This window comes from Typopeltis vanoorti, chromosome 26 (genome assembly GCF_054136105.1).
Source record: "Typopeltis vanoorti isolate ZY-2024b chromosome 26, IOZ_Tvanoo_1.0, whole genome shotgun sequence".
Taxonomy (NCBI): domain Eukaryota; kingdom Metazoa; phylum Arthropoda; class Arachnida; order Uropygi; family Thelyphonidae; genus Typopeltis; species Typopeltis vanoorti.
This window is the reverse complement of record NC_143574.1, coordinates 33,123,035-33,142,988: the sequence shown is the minus strand read 5'-3', so window position 1 is coordinate 33,142,988 and position 19,954 is coordinate 33,123,035.

Sequence of the window (19,954 nt, the reverse complement as noted above, 5' to 3'; positions counted from 1 at the left end):
AGTGTGCAAAATATGGCTAATGAGTATGGATGGGGATGGCTGAAGATAATATGAATGATAAGTGACTGTGAAGTGTGAAATAGTATGCTCACATGACATCCTTCGCAGACAAAACATGAGCTAAAGCAACTGATGAAATAATTGTCATGTAGTACAGAAAGAGGGTGAATGAAAGAAGAAGAGAAGAAGAAGAAGAAGAAATCAAACTAGAGCAGATAGGGTTGGATATCAGATTAGTGCAATGGATTGGAGACTGACTATCTGATATCTATCAACAAGTTGTGTATGAAGAAGCGATATCCAGGAAAAGGAAAGTCACTAGTGGAGTGCAGCAGGGGTTTTAGGGCCATTACTGTTTAACTTGTATATTAATGATATTGGTGAAGATTTGGATGGAGATATTCAGTTGTTTGCAGATGATGCAAAGTTGGGATGAACCATGAAAAGTAGTGAAGATATTGTAGCCTTACAAGAAGACTTGAATAAATTGAGTGATTGGGCACGGAAATGGGGATCTTAGTTCAATGTTGCAAAATGTAAGGTTTTAAAATTTGGAAAACAAATCTGGGAAGTGGAAGAAATAAGAGATCTGGGGGTGACAGTGGATAAGGATCTGAAATTTAGGGGACGCATAGCTAATATTGTGAAGACAACACAAAGGATTCTGGGAATGATGCAGAGAAGACTGACTTATAGAAGTAGGGAGATTCTTGTTGCATTGTATAAGGCTTTGACTACTGTGCCCAGATTTGGTCACCTGGTTTTCAAAAGGACAAAGAGATATTTGGAAAGGGTCCAGAGGCACTGACTAAGGTAGTTTCTGACCTTTGGAATGTCGAATATGAGGAAAGATTGAGAAGATGCAATTTACAGAATCTGGTGAATAGCAGGAAGAGGGGAGATATGAGAGAGACCAACAAGTTAGTAAGGGGCTGTAATAGGATCAATGTTTGGAGAGATTCTACAGAAAACAGTGAGAGCTCAGGGGAGATCCAGAGGTTATCCCTGGAAACTGTATAAAGAGCTGGTGAGCATGGGAGTGAGAAGCAGGTTTTTTTGCATGAAAAGTTGTGAATGATTGGAATGCCTTGCCTGAGAATGTGTCTGCAGAGAATTATGTGTGTTTAGATGATTCCATGGGGGTCTTGGGTAATAATAATAATAATAATAAATAGGAGAATGAGTAATGTATGAAAGTGCATGAAACTGGCAGTTAGGAGAAGAAGGTGTTGTATGGAAATTAGATGATGGCAGGTGTACATAATGAGAAAGTGATGACAGCATGTTTCCAAGGTGTAAAGATAAAGAATGTTAATGAAACTGTTAGTTTACAGAGGAGAGAAGTGAAAGAATTGATTGTTTATGTTGGGACAAATGAATTGAAAGGTGAGAAATATGCAATAAGAGAAGATATGAAAGCGTTGCTGATAGATGAGAAAAAGAAGCCTGAGAGAGTAAAGATTATAAATCTGTTGCTTTAGTATCACAGAACTGAATTAAGAAAACAGGCCATGATTGCTAATGAGTCAATGAGAAGACTGTGCAGGAGGAAAGATCTTCAGTTTATTGATGTATGGAGTGAATTTGATAGATGAAAGAACTTTTATATGCCTGATGTCTGCATTTAAATTGAGTTAAATGCTTAGAGAGAGTGTTGCTTAGTGAGAGGTTGGAAATGCAAAATCAGAGAAACTAAAAGTATCAGGTAGGATGCAGTCAAGTATGGGTTCAGCCACCCCTGAGACAATGTGCATGTACAAAAACAATTACAATAAGCTGAATCTAGCTTCACAGGCTTCGAATGTGAATGAGTTGGTAATGACATTATTCAAAGGTAAATGTCAGTCCAAGGTGATGTTGAAATACATATACCCGAATTGCTAGAAGTATCACAAATAAAGGAGAGAAGTTTTCATATTGGTCAGCTTGACTCAGGCAAAAATTAAAGGTATCGTTGAGACCTGGTTTACAGAAAATTATATAGTTGCAAGGATAGAATATAAAGGGTATTGTATTTTCAGGTAGGATAGGATTCCTGCAATTGCAGGAATAGGATAGGAAGCAGGGTATTGCTGATGGCTGAAGAAATTCAACAAACAAAAATAAAAGTTAAGGAGGATTTTAGGTCTTCAGGAGATTATGTGGTGTGAGATAGAGGTTAATAGGATAAAATATATTGTTTGTTGTTGTTATAGACCAGGGAGCCCACAGGAAGATGTGGAGGCCATTCATTTACAGATTAATATGAGTGCAAGCTGAGTAATTATTATGGAGGACTTCAATTATGGAGACATAGATTGGAGGGAAGAAAGGGAACATGGCAAGAGAGAATTGGAATTTCTCAGTTTGCTAGAGAATAATTACTTGAAAGACTATTTCATGGAGAGAACTTTGAATCTGAGACCACTGGAACTGATAATAGCATCAGAAAATGTATCCATAACCAAGTTAGACATTCTGCCTCCTGTGGAGAATGACCATGCATGTTCTCTGTTAAGTAAGGGTTCATATTGAAGTATAAAGCTGGTAATCATGACAGACTTAGTAAGCAGCTTGGAGTAATGCCATGACTTGAGAAGCTACAAAGAAAGATTGTCAATAGTGTCTGATATGTAGTGAAGAATTGTTTGAGAGAAGTGGTATCAGACTGCATACCCAGGATGTAAAGGATAGACAAAGTGGGAATTAACATTTTTTTAAGATACAGTAGATACATAGCAGAGCATTGGACCAATTCGAAGAAAGGCAATGGCATCCAAATCACCATTTTGTTTAAAAAATTTAACCAAAGGTAGTTCGTCCAGTGTAACGTCTGCAGGATGTATGCTTTTCTGAGAGTGACCGGAGTTTGGTTTAATAACGATAGTGGTGGGAAGGTGTCATGAAAGCGAGGATTTGAAGTGTGTCTCAGGTTGTGAGATTGATGCAGTAGATAAAAGTCTTAATGCGATAGGAAATTGTGATGTAGCATTGAGAGTGGTGTTGAAAGTGAGAGTAAAAGAGAGAGTGAAAGTAAAAGTACAGAGCGAGAGAATGGTTTGACTGATAAAAAAAAATGAAGAGTTAGTTGCAGTGAGGAGATTGCACAGTTGCGCAGAGTGATACATAGGGCGAAGCGGCAGCTGGACCGATTACAAAATTGTCTACTGTGTGCATCAGCTAACAGAAAGAAGCAAATGCGTGATAAGAAAAATGACAGCATGATTGGGAATGAAAGAAAAACTAAGGAGTGAGTGTTGTGCAGTGATTCAGTAGAAAAAGGTGTAATACATGAGAGTTTGACAAAATCGTGCTTTTCAGGTGCAAAAATTAATGATGTAAGTGAGACTATTAGAGAACAAAATCATAGGGTGAAAGAAATGATAGTAGTGGTAGGAATGAATGATTTAAAACGTGAAAAATTTGCTATGAGAGAGGACTTGAAGGAATTACTAGAGGTAGCAAAAGAAAAGAGTGAGAAAGTTAAGATAGTGAGTCTGTTGCCAAGGTACGACAGAGTAGAGTTGAGAAGGAGGGCCATAATTGCAAATGACCCTATACACAGGTTATGCAGGAGGAGCGGTGTGGAGTTTGTGGATGTGTGGAATGAGTTTGATGGGTGAAAAGACTTATATGAGATGGATGGTATGCATCTGAATGGATTTCGTGTGCAAAGACTGAAAAAAGTGTTTGCTGAATGAAGTGAAAGTGGATGTGCAGAATCAGGGAAACTAGAGTTATTAGGGGGGGGGGAGAGTGGATATGCAGACATCAGTGAGGCAGTTGAGTATAAGAATGTGTATAATATGCCTGAGCTAGTATATAGGACAACAAACCAGAATGGGATAGTAGAAGACATCAAGATAGGGGTGGAGCTAACAGACTTCTGCACTTTATGTATACTAATGCCAGTAGTACTAGGAACAAGAAAGAGGAATTTTTGGCCTTGGTTGGCTCTTCCTGGCCACGGGTTATTGGCATTAGTGAAACATGGCTGACAGAAGATGATATAGCTAGAGGGATAGAATGTGAATGGTATAGCATGTTCAGGAAGGACAGAGAGAAAAGAATGGGGAGAGGAGTGTTATTGATGATAGCTGATGAACTGCAGCTAAGGAGAATAGAAGTTAAACTGCAGGATAGTGAAAATAGCATATCTGAGGCCATTTGGTGTGAGATTGAGGCTAGCAGAACAAAATATACAGTTGGGTGCTGCAATAGACCAGGTGATGGAATAAATGATGGAGAACATTGATTGGAAGGAGGAGAGCACACATGGGGGGAAGGAAATGGATTTTATGCAGTTACTAAAGAATAACTACCCGAGACAGCATGTAATGGAATATACTAGGGGTTTGAGAGTGCTTGACCTAGTAATTGCATCTCAGATTTTGATTGTAATGAATATAATCACGTCCACCAATTGGTGAGAGTGATCATAAGGTCTTGATCTAGGAGTTGGCTAAATGTGTTGCATTTTCAATTAAGACAGGGTACATGTGGAATTACTGGGCTGGTAAGTATGATAAGCTTAGGAGATTGCTTAGTTCAGTGCCATGGCATGTAAAACTGCAAGGGCTGGATGTTGATAGTGCATGGGAAGTGGTAAAGGAGCTTTTGAAGGAGGTAATGGCTGACTGCATACCTGGAGTCCAGGTAGTAAATCAAGTGAGGATTAAATGATTCAATAACACCATTAAGCTTGAGCTGAAAAGAAAGAAACAACTGTGGAGGGAATTTAAGGAGAAAGGTGACCGGCAGGCACACGAACAGTATAAAGCACAGGCCAGAAGGGTAACTAGTGTGGTAAGAAAATCAAAAGCAAATTATGAAAGGAAATTTGCAACGCAAGCTCAAGAGAATCCCAAACAGTTTTTTCAATATGCTTTAAGTTAAAAAAAAAATGTACATGGCAGAATGATTTTAAGGAATGCCGATGATAGGGAGGTAACTGAATCAGTTGAAATAGTGGAATTACTGAGCGAGCACTTTGCAAGAGTATATCATCCAGGTGGTGATATTGCAGGAATGAAGCAACCAATAGCTTATACAGGAATTGAGGTGAATGAAATGGAAGTGAATAGTATATTACAAAACCTTAATATGAATACATCTGTAGATTGGATGGTATACCAGCTTGTATCTTACGTGAAGTGGCAAAAGAATTGTCAGTGACCTTGACCATTTTGTTTAATTTGAGTCTCATGTCTGGGTTAATCCCGAGTAGGTGGAAAGAGGGAAAAATAGTTCCATTGCATAAAGGAGGCATCAAGACTGCTGTTGCAAATTACTGACCGATCAGCATATCAGAAGTCATAAAGGTTCTGGAGAAAGTAGTCAACAGAAAAATACAGGAATGGATAGATGATAACTGGATACTGTATGGGGGACAGCATGATTTTGTGAAGGGTAGATCATGCCTCAGTAACTTGCTCACGTTTTATAACACAGTGACGGCTGAACTGGATAAGGGTAATGGGTTTACAGTGATAGTGCTGGACCTTGCTAAGGCCTTTTTACAGGATATCACGTGGAATTCTAATCAGTGAACTCCAGCATATGGGGATGGATATAGGGTTGGTGAGATGGTTAGGAGGATTACTAGGGTGGTTGATGGAGAGATATCAGAGAGTAGTCTATTCAGGAGTAGAGTCCTAAAGAAGGCCTGTGACTAGTGGTGTGCCTCAGGGTTCTGTTCTTGGACCACTGCTATTTAATTTGTTCATTAACAATATAGGAAAGGATCTGAGAGGAACTGTTCATTTGTTTGCTGATGATGCAAAGTTGGGTAGAGCAATAGTGAATCCACATGATGTCAAAATTTTGCAGGATGATTTGGATAGATTGGAATGTCAGTTTAATGTGGCTAAGTGTAAAATTATGCATTTTGGGGTGAAAAGAATAGCAGTAGTCTACCGCATTGGTGGAACTGTACTCCAGGAGCGTGACGAAGCCAGTGATTTGGGAATGTTGGTGGACAGGGAGTTGAAGTTTAGGAGGCAAATTGCAAAAATGGCTAAATCAGATCACTTGGTTACTGAAGAATACTTTGATGAACAGAGACAAGCAAGTTATTGATAAAGACCACATCTCGACTACTGTGCCCAGATCTGGGCACCAGGGTTTTTTCTTGATGTGGAGGAGGTAGCGAGGATCCAGAGGCAAGTGACCAAGATGATAGCCGGTCTATGGAATGAACCTTATGAGAACAGGTTGAAGATATGTGGGTTGCAGAAATTGGTTGATAGGCAGAAGAGAGGGTGATATGATTAAGACATTGAAATTACTGAAGGGTTTTTACAATATTAATTCAGAGGAAATTTTTCAGAACAGGTCTGGTGGTGAGAAAACTGGGGGCTATCCATGGAAACTGGGCAAGAGTTTGGTTAGCAAGTATGTTAGAACTAGGTGTTTTGCTTCAAGAGTGGTGAATGAGTGGAAAAACTGCCAGTGTCTGTTGTGGGTGCCATGACTGTGATTGAGTTCAAAGCAAAGTATAACAGATACTGTGTGGATGCTGAATAGTTGTTCTGGACATGATGTTTAGTGCCTCTCTTGCTCGTAATAATAATAATAAAAATAATAATAAACTGAATGAATCGAAGGACTCCTTTACGGTGTTATGTAATAATAATAATAAGTGGATGAGAACATATAAAGCAGGAGCTGCAAAAAATGAAAACATTGTGGAGGAAATATAAAGAAAAAAAGTGATCACCATACTCATAAGCAATATAAAGCACAAGCAAGAAAATAAGGAAGGTCAGATTTGCCCTTCCTTATCATACTATTATGACTAGTATGATAATGAAGGTCAAATCTGATTATGACAGAAAATTAGCAAAGCAGACCAAAGAAAATCGAAAATAATTTTTTCTTTATGTAGCTAGTCAAAGGAAGAATAATTATGAAAGTATACTTTATCAAAGCTTAATGGTAAGAAGGTTACAGAAGCAAATGAAATAGTTGAGTGGCTGAATGATCACTTTGCAAATGTATATCATCCAGATGGAGATTTTGCAGTTGTTGGTGTGATAGAGACTGGTGTAAGAGTTGAGGTAGCTGAACAGTGCTCTTCACATTGAAAAATATCAGTGTGAATATAGTTGTTAGACTGGATGGTATGTCAGACCATGTTTGAGAAAGCGCATGAGTATTGGCAGTACCTCTGAGAAAGTTGTTTAATCTAAGTCTGAGCACTGGCAAGGTTCAAAGGGAGTGATGATAAGATGGATTCATTACATAAAGGGGGCTCTGAGACAGAAGTGGCAAATTTCAAACCAGTTAATATTTCAGGAGTGGTGAACGAAGTACAATAAACATTTGTAAAAGATAAAATCTAGCAATGGGCGAATAGAAATACAATATTCTCTTGTGGATAGCATGGCTTTGTAAAACAAATAGTTGCTGCCTAGTAATTTATTCATATTTTATAATAGAGTGACCACCGAATTAGATAATAGAAATGGCTATACGATGAAAATACTGGACTTTGCAAAGACATTTGAGAATGCCACATGGAAAACTACTAGAAAAGTTGGAGAAAATGGGAATGGATGTGAAGCTGGTAGCATGTGAAAGCAGGTTGCTACTCTGTGGTGTCTGACAGACAAACAGACACCACAGAGTGGTATCTGATAGAGTGGAATTTAGAATAATGAGGGTGGTTATTGGAGTGCCTCAGGGTTCTGAATTAGGGCCATTACTATTTAATTTGTATATCAATGATGGAAAGATTGAAATTGGAATATTCAGTTGTTTTCTGATGATGCAAAACTGGGGAGGGCAATAGTTGATAAAAGTATATATTATTATCATTATTATTATTATTATTATTATGGGTGACTCCAAGGAGTCCTTAGACTCATCGAGGGAGGCCCTAAACATCATGTCTATCACAACTATTCGACATTCACAGAGTATCTACCATAATTTGCCTTGAACTCATTCACCATCATAGCACCCACAACAGACTCTGGCAGCTTATTCCACTCATTCACCACTCTAAAAGTAAAAAAAAACCAGCTCTAACACCCTTACTAACCACACTCTTGCCCAGTTTCCATGGATGTCCCCTAGTCCTCCCACCACCAGTCCTGTTCTCAAAAATATTCTCTGAATTAATCCTATAGAAACCCTTCAGCAATTTGAATGTCTCAATCATATCTCCCCTTTTCTGTATCCTCTCAACCTCCTCCCCATCAAGAAGAAACCTAGGTGACCATATCTGGGCACAGTAGTTGAGATGTGGTCTTATCAAGGCTCAATACAGAGGAACAATAACTTGCTTATCTCTGCTTTTCAAAGTATTCTTCAGCATCCAAGTGATTTGCTGAGCTGATTTAGCCACTTTTGAAATGTGCCCCCTAAACTTCAACTCTCTATCCACCAACACTCTCGAGTCCCTGGCCTCATCAATCTCCTGGAGTACAGTTCCACCAATGTGATATGTTGCTAATCTTTTCACCCCAAAATGCATAACCTTACATTTTGCCATGTTAAATTGACATCCATTCTCCTTATCCCAGACCTCCAATCTATCCAAATCATCCTGCAAAATTTTGACATCTTCTGCATTCACTATTCCCCTACCTAACCTTGCATAATCAGCGAACAAATGAGCCATCCCTCTCAGATCCTTCCCTATATCGTTAATGAACAAATTAAACAGCAGTGGTCCAAGAACAGAACCATACAGCACACCACTAGTCACAGGCTGTCTTTTGGACTCTACTCCTGAGTAAACTACTCTCTGGTATCTCTCCATCAACCACCCTCCTATCCATCTCACCAGCCCTATATCCATTCCCATATGTTGCAGTTTACAGATTAGAATTCCATGTGGTATCCTGTCAAAGGCCTTAGCCAGGTCCAGCAGTATCACTGTAAATCCATTACCCTTATCCAGTTCAGCCGTCACTGTGTTATAAAACCTGAGCAAGTTACTGAGGAATGGTCTACCCTTCACAAAACCATGCTGTCCCCCTACTCATTTTCATCAATCCATTCCTGTATTTTTCCCTTGACTACTTTCTTCAAGACCTTGACAACAACTCCTGATATGCTTATCGGTCGGTAATTTGCAACAGTAGTCTTGGATCCTCCTTTATGTAGTGGAACTATTTTCCCCTCTTTCCCCTTCGGGATTAAACCAGACCCAAGACTCAGATTAAACAATATGGTCAAGGCACTGACAATTCTTTAGCTGCTTCACGTAAGACTTATGCTGGTATACCGTCATTCCCAAAGTTGTATTCACATTAAGGTTCTGTAATAGACTATTCACCTCCACTTCCTTCACCACAATTCCCCTATAAACTAATGTTTCCTTCATTCCTTCAATGTCACCACCTGGATGATATACTCTTGCAAAGTGCTCACTCAGTAATTCCACTGTATTGACTGATTCAGTGACCTCCCTACCATCGGCATTCCTTAAAATCATTCTGCCATCTACAGTTTTTCTTTTACTTGCAGCATATTGAAAGAACTGTTTGGTATTCTTTTTAGCTTGCATGGCTAATTTCCTTTAATAATCCGCTTTTGCTTTTCTTACCACACTCGTTATCCTTCTGGCCTACACTTTATACTGTTCATGTGCCTACAGGTCACCATTCGCCTTAAATTCCCTCCACGGTTGTTTCTTTTTTTGCAACTCAAGTTTAATGGTGTTATTCATCGATTTAACCCCTACTTGATTTACTATTCAGACTGTAGGTAGACAGTCAGCAATAAACTCCTGCAAATGCTCCTTGATCACTTCCCATGCCCTATCAACATTCAGCGCTTGCAAAGGATAGTTTATGGATACTGGATTTTGGGAAAATTATGAGGCTAGGGACTTAAGGATAATGGTAGACAGAGCATCAAAATTCAGAGGGTATATTCTCAGATTTGGTCTCCAGGATTTGAAGGGGTTAAATTGACTGTGGAAAGGTTAGAAACGGATAACAAAGTTCGTTTCAGGACTGTACAATATGAGTTATGAGGATCGACTGAGGGAGTGTGGACTGCAGAGTTTGGAGGATAGAAAAAGGAGAGGTGATATGATTGAGACTTTTAAACTGTTGAGAGGCAGTTGCAGGGTAGACGTTGGAGAGTTCCTTCACTTGGTGGAATGGTGGGAAGGAGCAATGACAAGGGGCCATCCCTGGATGTAATGAAAGAGGCTGTACACAAGAGGGTGAGGAGTAGTTTCTTTGTGTGGTGGGTGATTGAACCTTGAAATGCATTGCCTGTGAGAGAGTGGTTGGAGCAGGAACGGTCAGTGGGTTTAAGGAGTGGTATGATAAGCTTTGTATTTCCTAAAAATGACCTCCAACGTTTCCTAAAAATGACCTCCTGATATGCTTATCGGTCGGTAATTTGCAACAGTAGTCTTGGATCCTCCTTTATGCAGTGGAACTATTTTCCCCTCTTTCCACCCCTTCGGGATTAAACCAGACCCGAGACTCAGATTAAACAATATGGTCAAGGCACTGACAATTCTTTAGCTGCTTCACATAAGACTCATGCTGGTATACCGTCATTCCCAAAGATGTATTCACGTTAAGGTTCTGTAATAGACTATTCACCTCCACTTCCTTCACCACAATTCCCCTATAAACTAATGTTTCCTTCATTCCTTCAATGTCACCACCTGGATGATATACTCTTACAAAGTGCTCACTCAGTAATTCCACTGTATTGACTGATTCAGTGACCTCCCTACCATCGGCATTCCTTAAAATCATTCTGCCATCTACAGTTTTTCTTTTACTTGCAGCATATTGAAAGAAGGCCTGGATAATAATAATAATAATAATAATATTGCAAAAATTGGGAAAGTTTAAATTTTAAAACACACTCCCTGTGTGTTTTAAAATATCGCTGAATCATAGCCTCATAATGAGGGATAATAATGAGGCTATGATTCAGCCTCATTATACCTTGCAGATCTACCTTGCAGATTTAGTCACCTTGGTTTCTCGGAGATCAGAAGTTGATGGAGAGGATTCAGTAAGAAAATACCATGAGTAGACATATCAATTAAAATACCGTGAGTAGACATATCAATTAAAATTATAATAATGGAATTATGACATGTCTGTCATAATAAGCTTTGAAGTTATTTATACTACATACATTCACAATGCATACCACCCACCAACAAGCCTCCACACAAATGATCTACTCATCACATCATTTTTCACCATATCTTTATACAACTTCAAAGACAAAGTGACCAAGCTGGTGACAAGTCTGTGGAATGCTCCCTATTGTAATGTAGGAATAATGTAGGAAGAATGAGAGATGGCCTCTCATTCTTCCTACATTAACATCCACTCTTTTTATCATTCATTATGTATTAATCTGATAAAATAACTACCTTAAAGGTATCTATCATATCCCCCCCCCCTTTTCCTCCTATCCACCAACCTCCATAATCCACATTCCCTCAAGCACTTTTCATAACCAATCCTCCCAAGTCCTGATATCACTTTGATTATTCATCTTTGGACCTCCTTAGTGTTTCCACATCAAAATGAAATCCAGGTGACCAAATCTGAATGCAGTAGTCCATACGTGCTCTCACCAATGCTTTATATAGAGACACTACCACCATCTACTTATCCCTACATGTCAATGTACTTTTTATCATAACAGCAATATGATATGCAGTCTTTGCAACACTTGCGATGTTCACTTGGAACTTCAGTCATCTGTCTATGATCACTCCATGATCCCAAATCTCATCCACTTCCTCAAGTCCAGCTCCACCAATACAGTTTGTAGCTTTATATCTCTGTATCCCAAAGTATAACACCTTGCATTTATTAATATTAAAACTGTAACCACACTCATTTGTCCAGGCTAAATTATTATTATTATTATTATTATTATTATTATTATTATTATTTTTATTCAGGCCTCCATGGAGTCAAAAGACTCATTGTGGGAGGTCCTTTCTAAGAAACACAAGTCTACCAAGACTCATCGAGGGAGATCCCTCCTAGGAAACACAAAGTCTATCATACCACTCCTTAAATGTATTGATCGTTCCCGCTCTCACCACTCTATCAAGCAATGCATTCCATGGTTTAACCACCCTCCATGCAAAGAAACCACTCCTCACCCTCATTCTCACAGTTTCCTTTCATAACTTCCATCCCTGGAAGTTACGAAAGGAAACTGTAAGAAACTGCCCTTGTCATGACTCCTTCCCACTGTTCAACCAAGTGAAAGAACTCCCCAGTGTCAATCCTGTAACTACCTCTCAACAGTTTAAAAGTGTCAATCATATCATCTCTCCTTCTTCTATCCACCAAACCCTGCAGTCCACACTCCTTCAGCCGATCCTCATAACTAGCATTGTACAGTCCTGACACCATCTTTATTATCTGCCTTTGTACCCTTTCCACAGTTAATTTATCCCCTTCAAATCCTGTGGACCAGATCTGAGAACAATAGTCTAAGTGTGGTCTGATCAGAGTCTTATACAACAGAATGATAACCCTAAATGTCTATTCAAATCTTCCTATAGAGAATTAACATCACCACTACTCCTGATATTTCTACCTAACTTTGCATCCTCAACAAACATTTGAAGATCCCCAGTCTATCTACATGAAATGTCATTAACAAATAAGTTAAACAGCAGGAATCCCTTTGAGGCACACCACTGGTCACCTTCCTTCTCTGAGACACTGCTTCATCATTTACAACTTGCTGGTATTGTTCACAGAACCAATCTCCAATCCATCTAGCCAATATTCTATCTATTCTTATCCTCTGCAGCTTGTACCATCAACCATGTGGTAATCTATCAAATGCTTTTGCAAAGTCCAAGAATATCACTATATATGATTCTCTCTTATCCATTCACTTGTCACCTTATCATAAAACATAACCAGATTGCTAAAACAAGACCTGCCCTTCACAAACCCATGCTGACTATCACAGAGAATCTTATATCCATCAATCCAATCCTCTATTCTATTCTATACCTTACCAATCTCTCCTACACCTTGATCACAACCACAGTATACAGACTGGCCTATAGTTGGAGACTTCTGTCTTAGAACCATGCTTGTGGAGTGTTACTATTTTGCTACCATTAACAATATGCCCCCTGCTCTCTTCATCTTCCTAACCTTTCAGAAAATTCTATATCCTACCATTTCAAGGCCTGACAGTAAATCATCCTCAGTCAATGAAGTTTCGCTTATGCCAATAATCTCTGGGTGTACTGATTTGATCAATGCTACAAACTCCTTGTTACTATACACTATCTCTTCTTTCCAATCTGCATTCCTATAATTAAAATCTCCCATTAGAATCATCTTCCTTTTACTTGCCCAACTAATTTGTCTAAACATTTCAAAATCAGTACTCTCCACATTCCTCTGTTACCATTAACAATTCTGTATCCTACCATTTTAAATCCTGACAATATATCATCCTTATTCAACCAAGTTTCACTTATGCCAATTATCTTTGGGTGTACTGATTTGATCAATTCTACAAATTCAGCCCCTTTATTTCTGATACAGTGCACATTAATATACAAGCATAACAATTCTCCACTCTTTGAGGCCATCCCATCAACACAATCATTCTTATCTCTCTCTGCTATATTGCATTTCTTTCTTCATTCTGCTCATCTGTTTCCTGATCCTAACTCTGATTTTCATTCATGTTCTTATCATCCCCACCATTTTGTACTGCATCACTCTGCCTTGCTATAATCACTTTGTCACCTTTGAATCCATCCTCTTCCTGTCGTTCCACAACCTGCTTCTCAACCTCTCTCTCTCTCTCTCTCTCTCTCTCTCTCTCTCTCTCTCTCTCTCTCTCTCTCTCTCTGACTTAGCAGTACTAATTTTGTATGAACCCTGTGTACTCTTAGCAAACAATTGCTCCACAAATGACCAACACCAAACCCATTCAAATGTCTCCTTCTTAGTTCACTACTCTCATATCTGGGCAACAAACTAACCACTTTCCCATTGATACTCTTTTCCTTCATCTTCTGCAACAGCTTCTTAAAATCCCTTTCCACATTTTTTGTCTCACTGTCCAAGCCATTTGTGTCACCACTACCACTAATTCTGATGCCCATTCCTTCTATGCAAAGCATTTGATATTTGTTTTTTGCCACCTGCAAAGAATCTCTAATGCACCTTATTTTTTACCACACCTTTAATGATTGAGTCACCCTATAAAGCAACTCTTAGATATTAGATATCTATTTCTTAGTATTAACTCCTTCTCATTTACATCAGTTATTCTCTTCTTTAAATATTCAATATCCTCCTCCATGCACATAATCTGACTATTCATTTAAACTCTTCCGTGACGCTTCTATTATTACCATCACAAGCACTTCCATCCTTCCTGTTAACACTATTCTCATTTTTGAAACATCATAACCTTTAATTGCACTTCTCACATACTATGAAACATTCCATTTTATATTTTAATATAACACACCATAAATCTTGAACATTTTTGGATGCATATGTAAAACAATTGTCACATCACTGAGCTCATTACGATACTGCAAAAAGTCCATGGAAAAACTCGATCTCCAGAGACAACAAAGCAGAAGGTTGTGACCTTCCGCTCTGCTGTTATATTGCCACCATTTTTGTAATCTTTTTAATGTATATGCAACATATGTGTTTGTAATGCAACATATATGCGACATCAAATGTCGTAGTTGCAATTTATCAGATTAAAATCAAGATATCTGCTCCTTGCACAGCATAACACAAACTCCAAAAGTTTGCATTTAAAAAAAATATATATGCTGCTTTGTTTAGCATAGAAATGCTTCATGATATTGAATAAACCATAAATAAAATGAAATATGAATATCTATCTGCATTATGTCTCTGGAGAAATTCCTGTTGCTGAGCTATGAGATTCTGGCGATAACACAATTAAGTGATCTAATGATAATATTGCTTGAGGAAACAATTATGTAATATATGCAATGCATTAATCAAAAACTTAGCTCCACAACTTGTTGTTTAAGAGATTGTTTAGTTTTCTTTATTCTGCAGAATTTGTATACTATGCTACTTGGGGGGGGGGGGGTGGGGGGGGGGGGGGGTGGGGGGGGGGGGGGGTGGGGGGGGGGGGGGGTGGGGGGGGGGGGGGGTGGGGGGGGGGGGGGGTGGGGGGGGGGGGGGGTGGGGGGGGGGGGGGGTGGGGGGGGGGGGGGGTGGGGGGGGGGGGGGGTGGGGGGGGGGGGGGGTGGGGGGGGGGGGGGGTGGGGGGGGGGGGGGGTGGGGGGGGGGGGGGGTGGGGGGGGGGGGGGGTGGGGGGGGGGGGGGGTGGGGGGGGGGGGGGGTGGGGGGGGGGGGGGGTGGGGGGGGGGGGGGGTGGGGGGGGGGGGGGGTGGGGGGGGGGGGGGGTGGGGGGGGGGGGGGGTGGGGGGGGGGGGGGGTGGGGGGGGGGGGGGGTGGGGGGGGGGGGGGGTGGGGGGGGGGGGGGGTGGGGGGGGGGGGGGGTGGGGGGGGGGGGGGGTGGGGGGGGGGGGGGGTGGGGGGGGGGGGGGGTGGGGGGGGGGGGGGGTGGGGGGCATTTATTAATATTTCTTCCACCAATTTTAATTCCAGCTGAAGACTCCTCCAGCCCTGTCATTCTTAAAATATATTCGCTATACAAGTTAAACAGATATGAAGATAGAATACATCCTTGTCGCACCCCTTTACCTATTGTGAAATACTCAGTTTCTCCAAGATCTGTTCGGACAGTAGCTTCTTTTTCATAATAAAGATTCCTCAGAAGAATAATGAAATACTCTGGTAGTACTCCCATTGTTCTTACCACATTCCACAGTTTCACATGATCTACAGAGTCAAAAGCCTTACTATAGTCAAGGAAACAAAGGTAGACATTCTTTTGATATTCCTGTGCTCTTTCTATTATCCATCTCACATTGGCAATTTGATCTCTTGTTCCTTTGCCTTTTCAAAATCCTGCCTGTTCATCTGCCATTTCTCTCTTCATGAATGGTTCCAGTCTTTTCTGAATGATCTTGAGTAAGACTTTACTTGCATGAGAAATCAGTACTATAGTTCTGTAATTTTCGCACTCTCTTGCATCGCCTTTCTTCAATAAAGGTATATAAACTGATTTTTTCCATTCCATAAGCCATGTAGTTGTGATCCAAATTCGCTGACATAGAGCTGTTAAAATTTTAACTGCCTCTTCTCCCTGGGCTTTGAGTAGCTCAATAGCTATTCCATCCCCTCCTGGTGGTGGTGGTGCTTTCTTACTGGATAGCTGTTGAAATATCCACCTCACTTCACTCTACAGTGGCACTGGCTCCTGTATATAATCCTGGTCTTCAAATTTCTCAGTAATTTTGGATTCCTTTCTGTAAAGGGCTTCTGTATACTCTTTCCATCTTTCTTTGATTGCTGCAGCTTCTGTAAGATATCCTTTGTGTTTACTTTTCAATATTGTCACCTTGGCACTGATTTTGCATATATCCCTTCTAAAATGAAAATTTCACACATTTACTGACATCCAAGGTTAAGGCTTCATGAACATCCCTTCATAATTGGTAGCAATGCATATACTTGTAAAAAAATATGGTCAGGTACTGTATTCCCCTCCCCATTATGGATGCTTCTGGCATTAGTAGGTATATCAGTCAGCATTAGCCAGCCTGGTTGCCTAGTGGTTACCATATCCACTTTGGCTCTCTAGCCAAAAGGCTGCAGGTTTGAATCCCGACATGGGCATGGATGTTTGTGATTTTCTGTGAAAATATTAGTGGTGGTGGTGGGCGGTAGATGGCATTGGTGTAGATGATGATGGTAGTTGTGGTTCGCTGTGGTTGGTGGATTGAGTGGTGGAGACAGACAGCTGTTAGTAGGTGTCCTCCCTTGATGAGTCTTTGTGCTCCCTGGAGGTGTCATGTAATAATAATAATAATAATATATAGTACTCCCTTCAGTCCTCAGCCTCTTTTATGCCATGTGATGACTATCCCGTTTAATTTTAAAACTTGAGGAGATTTGCATTCAGAATCCTTTCATAATTTCCCACTCACTTGCTGAAATTATACCTGCACTTCCTCCCACCCCCAAAAACTCTCTAGGTTTCCTAACTTCACACTCCTGTACTCTCACCAAACAACACTTTCTCTATATGCTTAACTATGAATCCATTCAAACATAGACTATCAACTTTATAAAACTCATTTCATCCATCAAATTTGCTCTACACATCTACAGACTATACATCATTCTTCCTGCACAACTTACGCATTGACTCATTTGCAGGCATGGCTCATCTCAGTTCACTATCATAAGATTTGCTTCTATTATTATTTGAAAAAAAAATTTACTTATTTTACATTGTACATTATGCTGTGGATACACAACAGAACAATGATGGGCAAATTCAACATATAGGATTAACTCAAATAAAGAGCCAAAATGCTTCATTTCGGTGATGCAAAATTATATAAATCAAGTGGATATTAAATCCAGCATTACTTCAAAGCTGAATGCAGAAACTATGAAAGTTTTGTACAAAATTTGACCAGAGAGCTTACGGGAATACACTCGCCAGCATTTATGAGTTGCCCAAGTGTCCATATATTTGCCTTCTATTACTTCCATTCAATAAGGTTTCATTGTCTTGACAGCTGTTTCAAAATGGTTGATTCTCTTCAGAAACCAGGCAGAAACCTTACGAGAGCAAAAACTCCCATTCAGTACTAAGGAACTTGAAGTGTCGGAGAGGTGTATTTTTCGTAAGCAAACTCTCGGTCTGTGTGTAAAGTATTTACTAAAATAAAGAGCCAACAGCTGTCAGGCCAGTGAAACCTTATCAAAATGGACCAATAGAAGGAGAATATATGGAAGCATAGGCAAGTGATCATGATTTCTATAAGGTCCGCACAACTCATATATTGCCAGTGAGTGTATTTCCGTAAGCTCTCTGGTCAAATTTCATATGAAACTGTCATAGTTTCGTATGAAATTTTCGGCTTTGAAATAATGTTGATTTAATATCCACTTGATTTTTATAATTTTGCATTGCCGAAATGAAGATTTTTGGCTCTTTATTTTATTAAATACTTTATGCACCAACCGAGAGTTTGCTTACAAAAAATACACCTCTCCGACACTTCGAGTTCCTTTAGAGAGGGCTTTACTTAAGTATCTGCATGGACTCTGAAGAGAACCAACCAGTTCAAAACACCTGTCAGGCCAGTGAAACCTTATCAAAATGGACCAAAAGAAGGCGAATATATGGACAAATATATGGACAAAAGCGATCATGTTGTCTATGTCAGGTCCATGCTAGGCCAACTCGTAAATGCCCTTGAGAGTATTCCTGTAAGCTCTCTGGTCAAATTTCTTATGAAACTTTCATAATTTCTGCATTTGGCTTTGAAATAATGTTGGATTTAATATCCACTTGATTTATATGATACAGTATTTAATTTGTCACAGTATGCTTCAGATGTATTCATTGTAAAGGGTAAGAGTTCTGTGGAGGGAAAGTGAGACTAGTGAGTGTATGTTTAGAAAATGTGTTTGAAGATGAGTGCCAGAAGTGTGGGAAAGTTATAAACATGTAACAGTAGAGTGATAAATGATAAAAGATGGGAGAATGTGAATGAGAATATCAGTGAGGTTGTAGATGAAAGTACTGTGGTGGAAGTCAGTAATGGTGACCAACTTATGAGTAATAGCATGAAAGAAACTGTGAAAGATGAGTACAATGATGGCACAGTAATGAGAGAGAGAGAGAGAGAGAGAGATTGCTTATATAGTTTTATATATAGTCCTTCACAAGTCAAATGTGAGATGCAACTGTTTGGAGAAAAGTCTGGTGAGTGGTATTGCACAAAACAAGAGAAAGATGCAAGGTGAATTTTAAATTTGATCACTACTGTTCTATTTTGTATCAATAGCATAATGTAAAATGTAATATAATATAAATAGCAGCTTATATTTTACAATTAAATTTTATATTTATTGAAACATAAATTAAAGATACCAAGAAATAATATACTTGGTTTTTAATCCAAGTATAATCCAGGAATTAAACCAGATATATAATTTCTTGGTATCTTTAATTTATAGTATAACCCAGGGGGAAAACTTCCACCTTATTGAAACAGTAATCCACTAAAAATGAATTCAGCATTGCACTTACTTCAAAAACACAACTTATCTTTCAGCTCTGAATACCACTGTTGCCATTAACAAACCATCCACTTGCAGAAATTATTAAAGTAATGAGGGTGAGTAATAAGATGTGAGTGCCTAAAATTACCCAGCAAATTCTGATATAATCATATGAGGTACTTGCCTTTATGCTCATTGCTCATATCTACTGTTTGATAGACAGCATATACTATTATATTAATTAAATAACTTTAATTAATACTTCCAATATTTCGGTAATGTTATATTACCATCTTCAGGGAACATAAAAAATTAATGAAATGTGCACGAAGGCACTAACACTAAACAAATATGACTGAAGAGAACAACTGAAGTCAGTTGTTGTCCTAAAAGATGCCACCTAGTGGGCCAAATTGGGTATTAATCTTGGCTATTGGGCTAATGTTCTAAGAATGCAAGCCTCCCATATTTGGGGCACTCTGATGCATCCAAATTTGTTGAGGTTTGGAAAGTTTCTTAAAGCTGAGGCTGATTCTAAGAATAATCTCTCATATTTAAACTTGCTGCAGTGTAGTAAGGAGGCTTTCTTCCAACGTATTTTATGGCAGGTGTCCAAAGCATGGTCAGCAAGTCCTGATTGGCTGTAATGATGGAAACAGATATAATCCTTATGTTCAGATATCCTGATATTAGCTGTCCTGTCTGTTTGGCTGTAGTAAGACAGTTTGCAACTACAAGGGACCTGGTAAACTCCAGGTACTCTAGGTCTAGAGGAAGTGGCTAGTCTTTGTGAGAGCGGATAAGAGATATCAATTTTTTATATGGTTTGT